The following is a 12,254-nucleotide window of genomic DNA, read 5'->3' as shown; positions in this document are numbered from 1 at the left end:
TAATTTACTGTTAAGGGATCCTGCATAATATCACCTTGGGCCAAAGTCTCACTTTGTAGTGTGAAGTGCCTTGATGGGCGCATGAGCATAGGACCCAGCAGTGCTACCATATGCCCATCACTCAGAAACTGCTGGTCTGATGGAGCATTGAAAAGGCCTCATGAAGTTTTGGCTAAGCACCGGGTTGGTAATAACAACCACAGGTGTTGGACGTGAAGTCAAGATGCACCATACTATTTGAACCAATGGCTAATTTATGGTGTTGTGGCCCCAGAAATAAAATACATGGGTCTGAAAACCAAGGACTGGCAGGAGAAGTGGCCCTTCTCACCATCCTGTAAGATGTGCATCCTGACCCTGCAACTTTAGGATCTGATGCATCTGGACCCAGGATAGGGGACAACTTCAGAGAACAAAGTAATGGTTCCTCCAGCCCTAAAATAAAGACTGCAGCTTATTTGGGTTTCCTCATGCCAGTATACCAGCAAGCACAGAAAGAAGTTATCAAACTGGCAGGGGAGATTGACCCTGGTTATCATAAGAAGTAAGGACTTTTGCTACATATGGGGGCAGAAAGCAATATGTCTGCAACTCAGGCAATTCACCAGAGGTGCCTCTTGATAATCATGAATGGACAATTGTGGCAGCCAATGGCCTGACAAAGTCCTAGTGCCCAGGGTCTCATCTTCTCGAGGATAACAGCTTGGTCTATCCCACCAGGCAAGCCAAGAGGAGCAGAAATGCTGGCTGAGGAGGAGAAGGAAGAATTGGTGGTAGAAGTGCAATATGATGAAAATCAAGTCAGCCTCCATAACAACTATAGCAGCAAAAATTCCAGTTTGTCTCACTAACCTTCTAATTTTTTTTCCAGAAATTGTAATCTGTTACCATTTGGAAGAAGCAGTGAGGACATAGCAAACTGAAGCATGAGTGGATCAGAGTGGTACGAGGGGTGAACCACAGCAGATGCAGTCCCTGCCCCTAGACCCTAAACACTGCTGCTCCAGACCATGCCCATGGCACCCCACTGTACTTGCAGCCCTCCCCCCAGGCATGCCCAGACTGCTGGGGAATCAATGCACCCAGAAACAGCAGCAGCCAGTGCTGGAGTGTTGGAGGGGTTGGAAGATGTGTACTCAATTTTCTCACCCTTCAGGTGGGATAAGTCTCCAACATGTTCCATACTATTCCCCAGAGCTCCCCAATGGGACTGAGTCTCAGTTTCCCACAGATGTCATCTGCCTACCAGCTCTTCCCTGTCCTGCCTCCTTTCCCCACTCCCCTGTTAGTGCTACTTGAGATTTCCTCCTAAATAAATAACTTGCATTCAAATTTTTTGGCTCAGTTTGCTTTGGGAGAAACTGAACCTAAAACATTCCCAGGTGACTCCAGTTTCAATCTCCTTCCTGGACTCTTCCTGTCAGGACTCCACATGTTTAGCCCAAGTTCCAATCTCCCTCGTAGACAACCTCATCTGCCCCTGGAGAAAGCAACTTCTGGGTTTCTCTCTTTTTAGGTCGTTTTGCAGACCCCACAGCAATCAAGTCTCCCTGTCCTCAGCAGGGAAGCCTCCTGAATCACTGCTGTGTCAGGTCAAGCTTGCTCAGGAGGCCCAGGAAGCCTGGGGTGGCCAACGCTCTGCACGTTGCTTGAGTCTAGCTAGGTCTGTGAATTCCTTGGACAAAAACATGCTATAGGGGAGAGCATGACCTCAGAGATGCCCTTTTGGCTGTGCTCTCTTCCTGCAACTCAATTCCCCACTGGGATCTGGGTGGTCTCCTGCTCATCCTCAAAACCAGCAGCATCCATCAGGCCAGTCACTATCTCCTCATGAGAGCCTCCTGATAGCTTATCTCTTCAAAAGCACTCACCATTCCTTTAGGGGAAGGGACCAGGGTGACAAAACTGCAACTGGGAAATTTCAGGCACCATGACACTGGGTTGGGTTGGTTTTCTGAACTTGCAGAACCTTCTCAGTGTCCCTGAGATCACACCATGTAGAGAGCCATTGATTCCCCTATGCGTACAGCATGTGAGAGAATCTTTGTGAACTGTTGGCTCCTGGGCTCCAACAATGGAAGAAGAGAATTCTACCCCAAATCCCAGCATCTGAGGAAGGGGAACGAGAGAGGCCCTAAAGGAAGTGGATGACAGAAGAGAGGCATCCAAGGGAATGAAATGAAATAGGAGGCAGGACAGAAGGGATTCAGGGGAAGAGGAGTATGGGAGAGAAACCACACACTCGATCCCAGACAAACAAAACACACATATACACACAAACAAAGAGAAACATCAGCAGAGACCACAAATGAAATTTAAAGTTGTTATGGCAACCGGAACAGGTGGGTGGGCACTTGTGCCTACTGAATTTACAAAATTAAAGTAAGCACTGCATTTGCTAACTAATTAAATAATGCCTTCCAAATATTTTTAATCTCCCAGCCATCAGGCATGGAGGAGGACAGAGAATGCAGAGAGTTGGAACTCCTATTTATCTACTTGGGGGTCTAGAGAATGGCCTCACTAAGGTGGCTCTGGTGGAGGACAGGAAGGGGCTTTGGGGAGCAGGGGTGGAGGGGCATGAGGAGGTCCCTTCCTAATAGTCAAAGCCAGCTCCTGCAGAGGGCAGACAGAACTCTCACTTGGAGCCTCCCAGAAGAAAGATGGTAAAAGGCAGGGCCAGCCCAGCATGTGTGTCCTTGGCCTAGGTCATTCTGTCATCCCCTCCCACCCACCCCCACCCAGGACTACAACAGGAAGAGGCTGGGTTATGTGGGGTCCCAGGAGATTTGCAGACCAGAGCCCAAGTCCTCTGAAGCACTGTGAAGTTCAAAGACACCAGTCAAATAAGGCAGCTGGCTGGAGAAGAACATTTTTCTTTCAGCATAGGGGGTGGGTTGGGTTTATTTAAGAAAAGAGAAAAAGAAATCTCTACTAGGAATCAGATGCACCATCTTAGCTGATCTTCCCTGGGGAAATAAATTACACATAACACTGTACACAAACACAGCTCCAAACACAAACCCAGCTGGCAGCACGGTGCTGCTTCTCTCCCTGGGGAAATAAATTCCAGTGTCTATATATCTCTATCTATAGATACATACACAGAAAAGGTCACACCATGTCTCCTTCAGTGCTCCTTTCACTTGAAATTAAACAATAATTGTTTCAGTGTTTAGTCTCCAGCGAAGGACTAGAGCCCATGGATTGGAAATCGCCCATGAGGTAGCTCACATAAATGCGAGCAAATGTGAGCCTTCTTGTTATGCCCATGGGCAAAGTATGCCCTGGTGTGGGACACCAGGATGCAGAGATATGTGTGAGGCCCCGCCTGATGCAGCAGGTCAACCAGGGCCTGGGGCTGCTCTGAAGTTCTCCTGTGGAGGTGGCCATGGCGGGTGTTCCCAGGAAAGAACAGGTCCCCTGCTTTCTTTCCACTGCTACAACCGACCCAGCTTGCCATTTTAAGTCCCACTGACTTGAAAAGCTTTGGACACAGAAATAGCCACATTTTACAGGTGAAAAACGAAAGCCTGGAACTGGTTAGAGAGATTAATGGAAGCTCTGTGAGGGCAGCAGTTTTGTGTCTTAATTAGGTTCACTGTTAACAGTGCCTGGCACATAAGGAAGGAGGGAAGGAGGGAAATGGCATCCTGTCTCCCTGTCCATTGTACCATCTAGTAAAGCATAGGTTTTCACTGTGGGGGGCACCAGGGTGTGGTGGCACTCTGCCAGGTGCAGTGATGGTAACAAGGTTGTGCTCAGACTGGACCTAGAAGGGTGGTCTTGGTGGAACCAGCACCATGTGGCATGATTCCATCCAATCTGGGAGCTCTTTGCTCACCACCAACCCCCCCCCGCCCCCACTCACAGAACCCTCTGTGTGAGCCTCCCCCAGCTCCCAGCCACATGGACCCCTCCCTTCTCGTACTCTTCCTGCACTCTGGCCCACATACATTTACACCTCATTGCAGACTATGAGTTCACTATTTATTTGTTGGTGTGCATCTGCACCCATACATCTCATCTCTCCGGCAAGAGTGCAAGTGTATGCCTGGGGTGGAGCTGTGTGCACCCAAGATGATTAAAAAACACTGGACAGGTTTTCTGAAGGATAAGAGTCAGACCCCAGGATGAGCTCAAGGAAACACCAATTCTGGTTCTGTGGTGGGTGTCCCCTTTGACGCCTTAAACAGCTTCAGGCATACCCGGATAGACTCATGCTTTCAAAACTCCCAGTCATTTCTGCTTCAGCTCAGGAAGTCCCCCAGGCTAACTTTCTCCATAAAAGTCTACCCTCTCTGACACTTCTCTGCCTGGCTGTAAGCTTTCCCCAACACCCCACTTCTCTGCTCACAAAGCTCTGTTTGAATCTGGCTCCAGGCAGTGCACCTTGTTCAGACGTGGGAATCCATTGTGATGAGGCTTCCAGTGCTTGCTCCCATGACTCCAAAAGCTTACACTTGGGGCAAGAGCATCAATGTCTTGGAACTGGAATTCCAGCTTGTCTTGCAATGTGGGATTCAGTCCAGCGAGGACTAGAGCCCCCAGCTCCTATGGCCTCAGGGGGAGAAAGAGAAAAGGCCCCCAGGACAAAGGTTCCTCAGAACTGGTAAACTGAAAAGGCAGCCAAGCCCTTAGAGCCTGGGCCCAAACTGAGAGGCCCCTTACAGGCCCCCATGAACAAATGCATGGCCCTGCTGGCTGCAGCCTTCTTTGTCAGAACAGGCCTGACTGGTGTGGACCAGCCAGCATCCTGGCAGGGCAGGGGGTGGAGGGGAGACTGCCCATGCCCTTTCACTGACACAGTTGTTCTAGTAAAACTAGGCCTGTCCTTCCCGATCAGCTTCTGGGCTGAGTCCGCAGGCAAGGGGAAAGGGAGAGGTCAAGACACAGGAGGAGATGTCACTTCCCATCGAGGTCTAGCACCACGAGCAGGCAGAGGGGCTGCCTGTGACTCGCTCTGAACTCTGTCATCATCACCTCCCTTCCCTGCAAGCCTCATCTGGGGCATGAGGCCGAGGAGGTCTGTGAAGCTGGCGGGACAGCAGCCTAGCAGCTGAGCACTGGCTATCAGGCCTGGGCCAAGTCCAAGGCTGCACCTCACGATGGAACCAGAGAAGACCCAAGTGGTGGTCCACTAATCCCATCAATTTGGGACATCATCTTTGTGTCAGGTGCTGCACCAGGCTCCAGGATTACAGAGAAGAATGACAAGTGACCCAGGCCCTGCCCTCATGGAGCTCACACTCTGCAAACAGGTGATGGCAATTCTGTCTCATGAATGCTTGGATATGGAAGGAGAGAGTGCTATGGGAGTCATGGGGAGAGGGCAGAGGAATGTAGGCTACTGGGACAGTACTCCCAGACCAGGGGGAGCAGTTAGGCCCTCAGAAACACAGTATGGGGGTTCCAGGTGTGAGCTTGTGGGTAAGACACGCCTAGGTCAAAACTCTTGCTCTACATTAGCTGTGTGATTCTGGGTGAGTAACTGAGCTTCTCTGTGCCTCAGTTTCCTTCTGTAAATGGAGATGCAGAAGATAAAACTGTCTCATAGGCTTGTTGTAAGAATCAAATGAGAAAAGGAATCTACGAAAGCAACCAGCACAGAGTAAGCTGTCAGTTCACATTTTACCATTGTTTTCGTTAATAGTACTATTTCTGATAAGAACAATGTCATGGTGGGTGTTGCTCTTGCTATTGCTGTAACCGATGACATCTGCAAAGTTGCCCAGCAGCAACCTGGTTACTGCAGGCTTGGGCAACCTTGGGCAAGGTAGTAGGAGGGAGGTGGGGGAATAGGCAAGGCAGCTCACTCCAGAGAGCTTGCAGCACTAGAAAAGTTACCTCAACTGGTCCTTTGGCACAGTATGAGAGTTCAGTCACCAGGGATGCAAGATCAGAGTCAGATTAGCCAGGAGGGAATAATCTGTTAGCCAGGAAGCTAACAACTTAACATACTCCCACCCCATGATTAGAATTAGTCTTGGAGCCTGGATACATTGCCCTGCAGGAGAGCCAAGACAGACCAACTAAGGGAGAAGAAAGGGCCCAGAGCAAGGCCCCCAAGGGGAAAGCAGGCACTCCGTAGGTTAGACCTAGGGACAGGCGGTGATAGGCTTCTAGACAGCAGCTATGGACCACAGTTTTGGTAGCAACAATCCATTCTTCAGCTCCTAACCTTACTACCAGTTTGGAGCAATTACAGAATCTGATTAATGCCCTGGATCTTCTCTCCTTGGTTAAGTGCCCATGTATATTTTATATGAAAGCTCAAGGGCTGAAGGACTCTTATGAGCTCATGAACACTGAAATAAGAACCTCTCCAGGCACAGTCCATTGGCAGTCAGGGGACACTCACAAAAATGCTCACCTGTAGCGTCAGTAATGAGAATGGAAATCTCTCCTGGACGCTGGCACACCATGTCTCCCAGTGTTCTCAAGAGAGACATCAAGACAGCAGACACTGTTCAAAGTTCCACTGAGATGCAAATGACGCTCTTGCTATTGAAGAAGTGGTCTACAGTCCATGTCCATTCAGTGTCCTACCCCCATTTATGGAACCTTTCAAGTGTACCAGGCCCGCAGTAGGCACCACAAGGCATACGAGATGAGGTGGACCCTTGAAGATCTCATGACTCCTGGAGAGGAGACAAACAGGAAGACAACTCACCCCAAAGTAGGGCACAGAACTGTGGGAACAGCACAGCACAGGTTCCACGGGAGAAGGGGATGAGGAGTGAACTTGGTGATATCAGAAGTAAACTAAGGGGGACTTTCTGGAGAGGGCCTTGATGTCTGAACCAGATTCCCAAGGACAGAGAAAACATGCTGTTGAAGGTATCACAGCAGAGTGGCCAGAATCACTATAGGGTTTTGCAAAGAGATGACATAATAACCACATTTTCTAATTTCTGTATTTGGTGCTTTGCAATCCTAGTGCCTCGCTGACACTGGAGGGACTGTCCCTCCCAGGGCTAGCAAACAAATCAGTCCATGGTCCACACCCCCCAACCTCCTCCTTTATTGGGCCCTTACACTCCACTCCAGCCTCTATTCCCTGCCCTAATCACCCCAGGGTCAGCTACCAGATGATTTGGGATGGCCCCTCTGCCCCAGAGCCTGCTGAAATTATTCAAACCAGCCAGTCCTAACCCTGTTCACCCTGCCTCATTCACTTTTTTACACACCTTTTCCCCTTGCTCCTTCTGCCTCCTAACAGACATTGGTGCTCCCCTGTGTGACCCCCGCAACACGGTATGCATCGCCACCTCCTGTTTCTAGGGATCTGAGAGGATAAACTTCTTCCTTCATGACAGTAATTTCTGTGTCTGTATGTCTCACCATACCTGATTCAAACAAATCCCAAGTACCCTTAAAACATGGGGTTGCCTCCCTGAGGGGAGGGCACACTGGCTGGGCTCTATTCCTAGGAATCAATGAATGATGGAAAGATGCAGAGATTTTTCTCATGGAACAAACTAAGCGCATAAAGAGGACACTATGAGAAAGACAGGCCTAGACCTGCCAACAATCAGTATGGCATAAGATAGTGCTCCGAAGATCTACCAGAGCTCTTCAAGCTGCATGACTTCACCAAGTTTATGGACCCTTGTAACAGAGATCTGAAGAGGAAGCCCTCTGGGTCTATTTAAAGACAGCCAAGAAGGCTGAAGGGCTCACTCTACTTAGGAGTCTTCATAGAAGGAAATGCCATCACTCCCTCAGGGTGAGAACCAGTCCCTGGATGCCTATGATGATGTCTGGCGTCAGGAGCTGCCTGTGTCTGTTAACCTAGTGAGCATGTGAAGGGGAATCCCAGCACATGTGGGGAGGGAGTTGCATAGGAGAATAGAAAAGCACAGACTCAATCCCTGGGGCCTGTGAGGAAGCGAGGGTTTTACCACTTTTCCTGGCAGGAGGCCCAGTGTGTTTGGTGTGAAATCCCTGTGGACCCCAGTGACAGGCTGTGGGGAAGACTGGCAGAGGAAAGGGGGTGCTGAGTGGAGAGCGGCATCAGGAAGGATTTGGCTACCAGTGCCAGACATGACCCACAGGGGCTACAATGAGGAAAGGAATGGCCCTGTCTCCCCAGCCTTCCATAGCAGCCAAAACAGACTTGAAGGACAATCCCATGAGGTCAGCAGATGGAATCAAGACAGCCGCAGGGCAAAGGCCAGAACACTGAGCCAGTCATGCTTCCCTAGGGTCAAAGCCACAGTGCCGTTCCCTTCTACCCCAACCCCACAGACAGGAAGAATGGGCCCTTTTGAGCTCACCAGCTAGAGGTCACAGGGGCACCTCTTCCAAGGCCCTCTTCATGTGTGGGGGTTGGCCCAAGGACTTCCTGCTACCCAGGAATAGGCTGGCTCAACAGAGCCTATTGTTTGGGGTGGGAGCAGGGCTGGAGACCCCGGGGAGCACTCAGGGGCTGGCATTTTGATCCCCTTCACCCCGAGCTAGTGACTGCAGCCTCACTGGGGCAGTGTTCTGGAACAGCCTCATGGGGTTCTAACAGCAGGGTTCCTCCACTGGCAGCCAGAGGACACCCACATAAACACTAACCTGTGGCGTCAGTAATGAGAACAAAAATGTGTTGCTGGGTCCCCACACTCCATGTCTTCTGCCATGCTCTCATTTTAGATTTCCCATGTCATGGGATGTAGGTGTCCAGTCTGGAGCTGCGGGGCTGTCCCACACCAGGCTCCAAACCTGGTACTCTGTCACTATTTGCATTCTTGCTTCTGAGTCAGTGCCCTCCCCAAACTCCTTCCTGTTTTGACCCTACCTAACCCCAACCGTCTACTCCCTGCCTACCAAACTCTAGTGCAAAGCCATTCCCCTGCTGCTGGCCTCCCAAGTCACACAGGATTTTGACTTAGCTGTGCCTTTGACCTCTTCCCAGTAGAGTGCTGTATGTCCTATTTACACAGAACAATCTTTCTCTCCATCTTTTGTCCCAATTTTAATATTAATAGCTTCCCCTTTCATACTCAGAAGCATACCCTTTTGGAAGATAAATTATATGGCCAGCCAGCCTCCCTCATGGTGCCCTCACCTTCTCCTACTCACTTCTGCCTACAATGGCTCTGAAAACTCAGGTCTAGGTAGCACCCCCTTCCTGGTCATGTGTGGCACTCCCATACACCCCACCATGCCTGGAGGGTGGGAACAAGATGGTAGGTGTTATCCCATTGAGCAAATGAGGACAATGACATCAGAGAGAGTATGACCTGCCCAAATCACTGGCTTTATTAGCCACAGAACTCAACTATGTCAGGGCTCTATGCCAGGTTCCTCACTAAACCACATCATCTGCATGACCACAGTGCCCACCACAATCTGGGCTACCCACCTGAAACCTAACCTTTTCTATGTGTCATTGTCCTTGATTTGTTTCATGTGTAATGGGTATGTTACCCCAAACCATAAAGTCATGGAGCTCAGGACCTTCTCCTTTTCTCAGCCCAGGTACAGAGGACATGTTCAAGAAATACTTGCAGAATCAGTTCAAATGTGGCTGAGTCCTGTAGTTTTATGAGGCTCCCCCAGAAGACTGGCAAGCCTTATTCAACACCAGTGAGATAGCAGTGGCTACTGTGGACAGTGCTTTCTGAACCACATTTCAGCTCTTTTGCCATGTCCTGTCTAAGCTTCCCGGGCCAAGGCCGTGTGTGGAGAGGATTCCTCTCACCCCCGCAAAAGGACCAAGAGCCCATCACAGAGCCATTCCTCCAAGGAGATGGATTCCATGGGCAGGGGTATGCCAGTACCTCAGAGCAAAGTCCACAGCTCCCATTCCAAATGTATGCTAGGTCCCAAACCCAGGCCAAGATTGGACTGCTGGTTTCTACTTTGGGGGACAGCCTCTTGGGACCTTGCCCTCTCTCTCCACCCCACCATAATTTATACAAAAGTACCTGAGGCACTGAAATCATCTGTGGCCCTCCCAGATTTCCCTGCTTGATCCCCACTGGGTATGTGGTCTTGGAAACCCTCTTCCCTTCTCTAGCCTTAGCTTCCTCATCTGTAAAATGAGAAGGATGAACTAAACCAGCACTGCCCCATAGAAATGTGATGTGAGCTATGTATGAAATTTTAAATTTTCTAGTAGCCACATTAAAAAAGTGAAAAGAAATGTGTGAAATTAAGTTTAATAATTTATATCATTGAATGTAATATGTATAACATATTATCATTACAACATACAATGAATTTAAAAGTTTTTAATGGGATCATTCTACATTCTTTTTTTCATACTGACTCTGAAACCTGGTATGTGCAACACATACCAGTTCAGTCCAGTCACATTCAAGTGCCCAATAGCCACATGTGTCCAGTAGTTGTCATATTGGGCAACACAGAACTAGATGATCTTAACATTCTTTCTCGTTCAGATGACTTCCGATTTCATGATTGTGCCTCTGCACTTTGCCTGGCTCAGGACTTTCCATCAGCAGGCTCTGCCCACCTGCTCACCAGGATGGGCAATGCCACCTCCTGCCCACCAAGGCCCCCAGCACTGACCCTGGTAATCCCTGGATATGAGGTTTGGCTGAACTTCCTCCCAAGCCACAGAGGGTCTTGCCCTAGTGCTTCTCTCAGTCCAAAGCATGAGCTTGGTTTCCAAACCTGGCCTTTCCCACTGCCTACCCAACTCAGAACTTCTCTTTTGAGGCAGGCACTAGACCTCAAACCTGGGGCAGGGACAGTAGAAAAAGGGAGTTAGAAGCCCACATGCATGGTGGTCCTTCTCTCAGGCAATTCTGCGAGCATTTGCTTCATGCCCAGCATGAAGCCAGCACCATGCCAAGCTTGGGGATACCAAAATAGCTAGATTATAGTCCTGTTTTCCCTTAAGACTGTAACCCTAATATGCGTGAGGTAAACAACTGAAGGACAACATAGAACAATATATACTAAAATGTTAAATCAGATACTGCACCATCAAAAGCCATATTAGTTGGGGTCTCAGCAGGAAACAGACGGCACACACAAGCTGGATAATTGAGGAAAGTTTAATGAGAGTACTGCTTTAAAATATGTGGTAAAGGTTTATGGAAAGCCACAAGGGATAATGCACACCACCACCCTAGGCCTGAAGAGGCCAGGGAAAGGAGACAGTGGAAAAGCCAGAGAACAAAGCTATATGGAAAGGTCCACTTAACAAGAGCTATAGCAACCAGAAGCAACCCTGACCCTGAATACTCCCAGCTCACCCTCCTCCCATCCTCTGGTCTTCTGTTGGTTCATCCTGTTGGCTAACAACCTGCAGTCAAAGGGAAGGGGAGTCTATGTAGGTCAGTCTCCCAGAGCACAGTGCAGAGTGGGTGAGGCTGAGGGACCAAGAGAAGACGTCCAGCCCAGGAACCAGTATGCAGGCGGTAAGTGGTAATTGCAAAGGAAGCCAGAATAGATGGGGGAGGGGGCTTCCTGGAGGAGGCAGGACTAGGCTTGGGTTCTGGAGGGTGAGTGGGCCTCCAGGAGATAGGGAGGGATGACACTTCAACTTGGACATCAGAAGTCAAAATCAGATGGCCTGGGCAAAGTCAACCATGGGGAGATGGGTTGGCCCTCAGGGGTGTGGTGGCTGTGATAAATCTCTGCAGGGACCTGAAGGTCTTTTCTTTCCTCATCAGCTCTAAGATCACAAAATCCCAGCCTTCTTTCCTGGAAAGGTTGGACTTGAATGAGTTGCCTTAAAGAAGGCAATGCCTTGGGAGGGCAGAGAGAGCAAAGAGAAAATTGATGTTTGATACTCCCATGGTGAGGTCTGAGGATGGCAAAGCAGGAGATATGCCTCATAGTCTAGTGCAGAAAGACAAATGGTTCCAGTCTCTAGAATAGCCCAGGAGAATAAAGGTATTGGAATAATAACTAGAATAGTTCTGAAATTGAATATAGCACCTTGCATGAGGACTTTATGTATATTAGCTCCTGTGACTATCTCAACAGCCCTGTGAGGGAAAAGAAGGAAGTTGGGAAGAGAGGCAACAAGCACAATGAATACCAATTACATGCCAGACACTATATATATATAACGTTATACTCTTCATGGGTCTGTAATTTCATCATTCCCATTATACAGAGAAGGAAACTAAAGATCAAAGGAGTTCAGTGGTTTGTCCAAGGTCAGAGAACCATTAAGTAAAATGGGACTGGGACCCAACTTTTGATTCTAAATGTCTACATACTTTCCACACTCCTAAAATAATGACAGGATAATGCAAGCCAACATCAAATGAGACCCTAGA

This window comes from Herpailurus yagouaroundi, unplaced genomic scaffold (genome assembly GCF_014898765.1).
Source record: "Herpailurus yagouaroundi ecotype Mexico unplaced genomic scaffold, PumYag 181, whole genome shotgun sequence".
NCBI classification, from domain to species: Eukaryota; Metazoa; Chordata; class Mammalia; order Carnivora; family Felidae; genus Herpailurus; species Herpailurus yagouaroundi.
The sequence above is the reverse complement of the archived record's forward strand: the minus strand, read 5'-3'. Positions refer to the sequence as shown.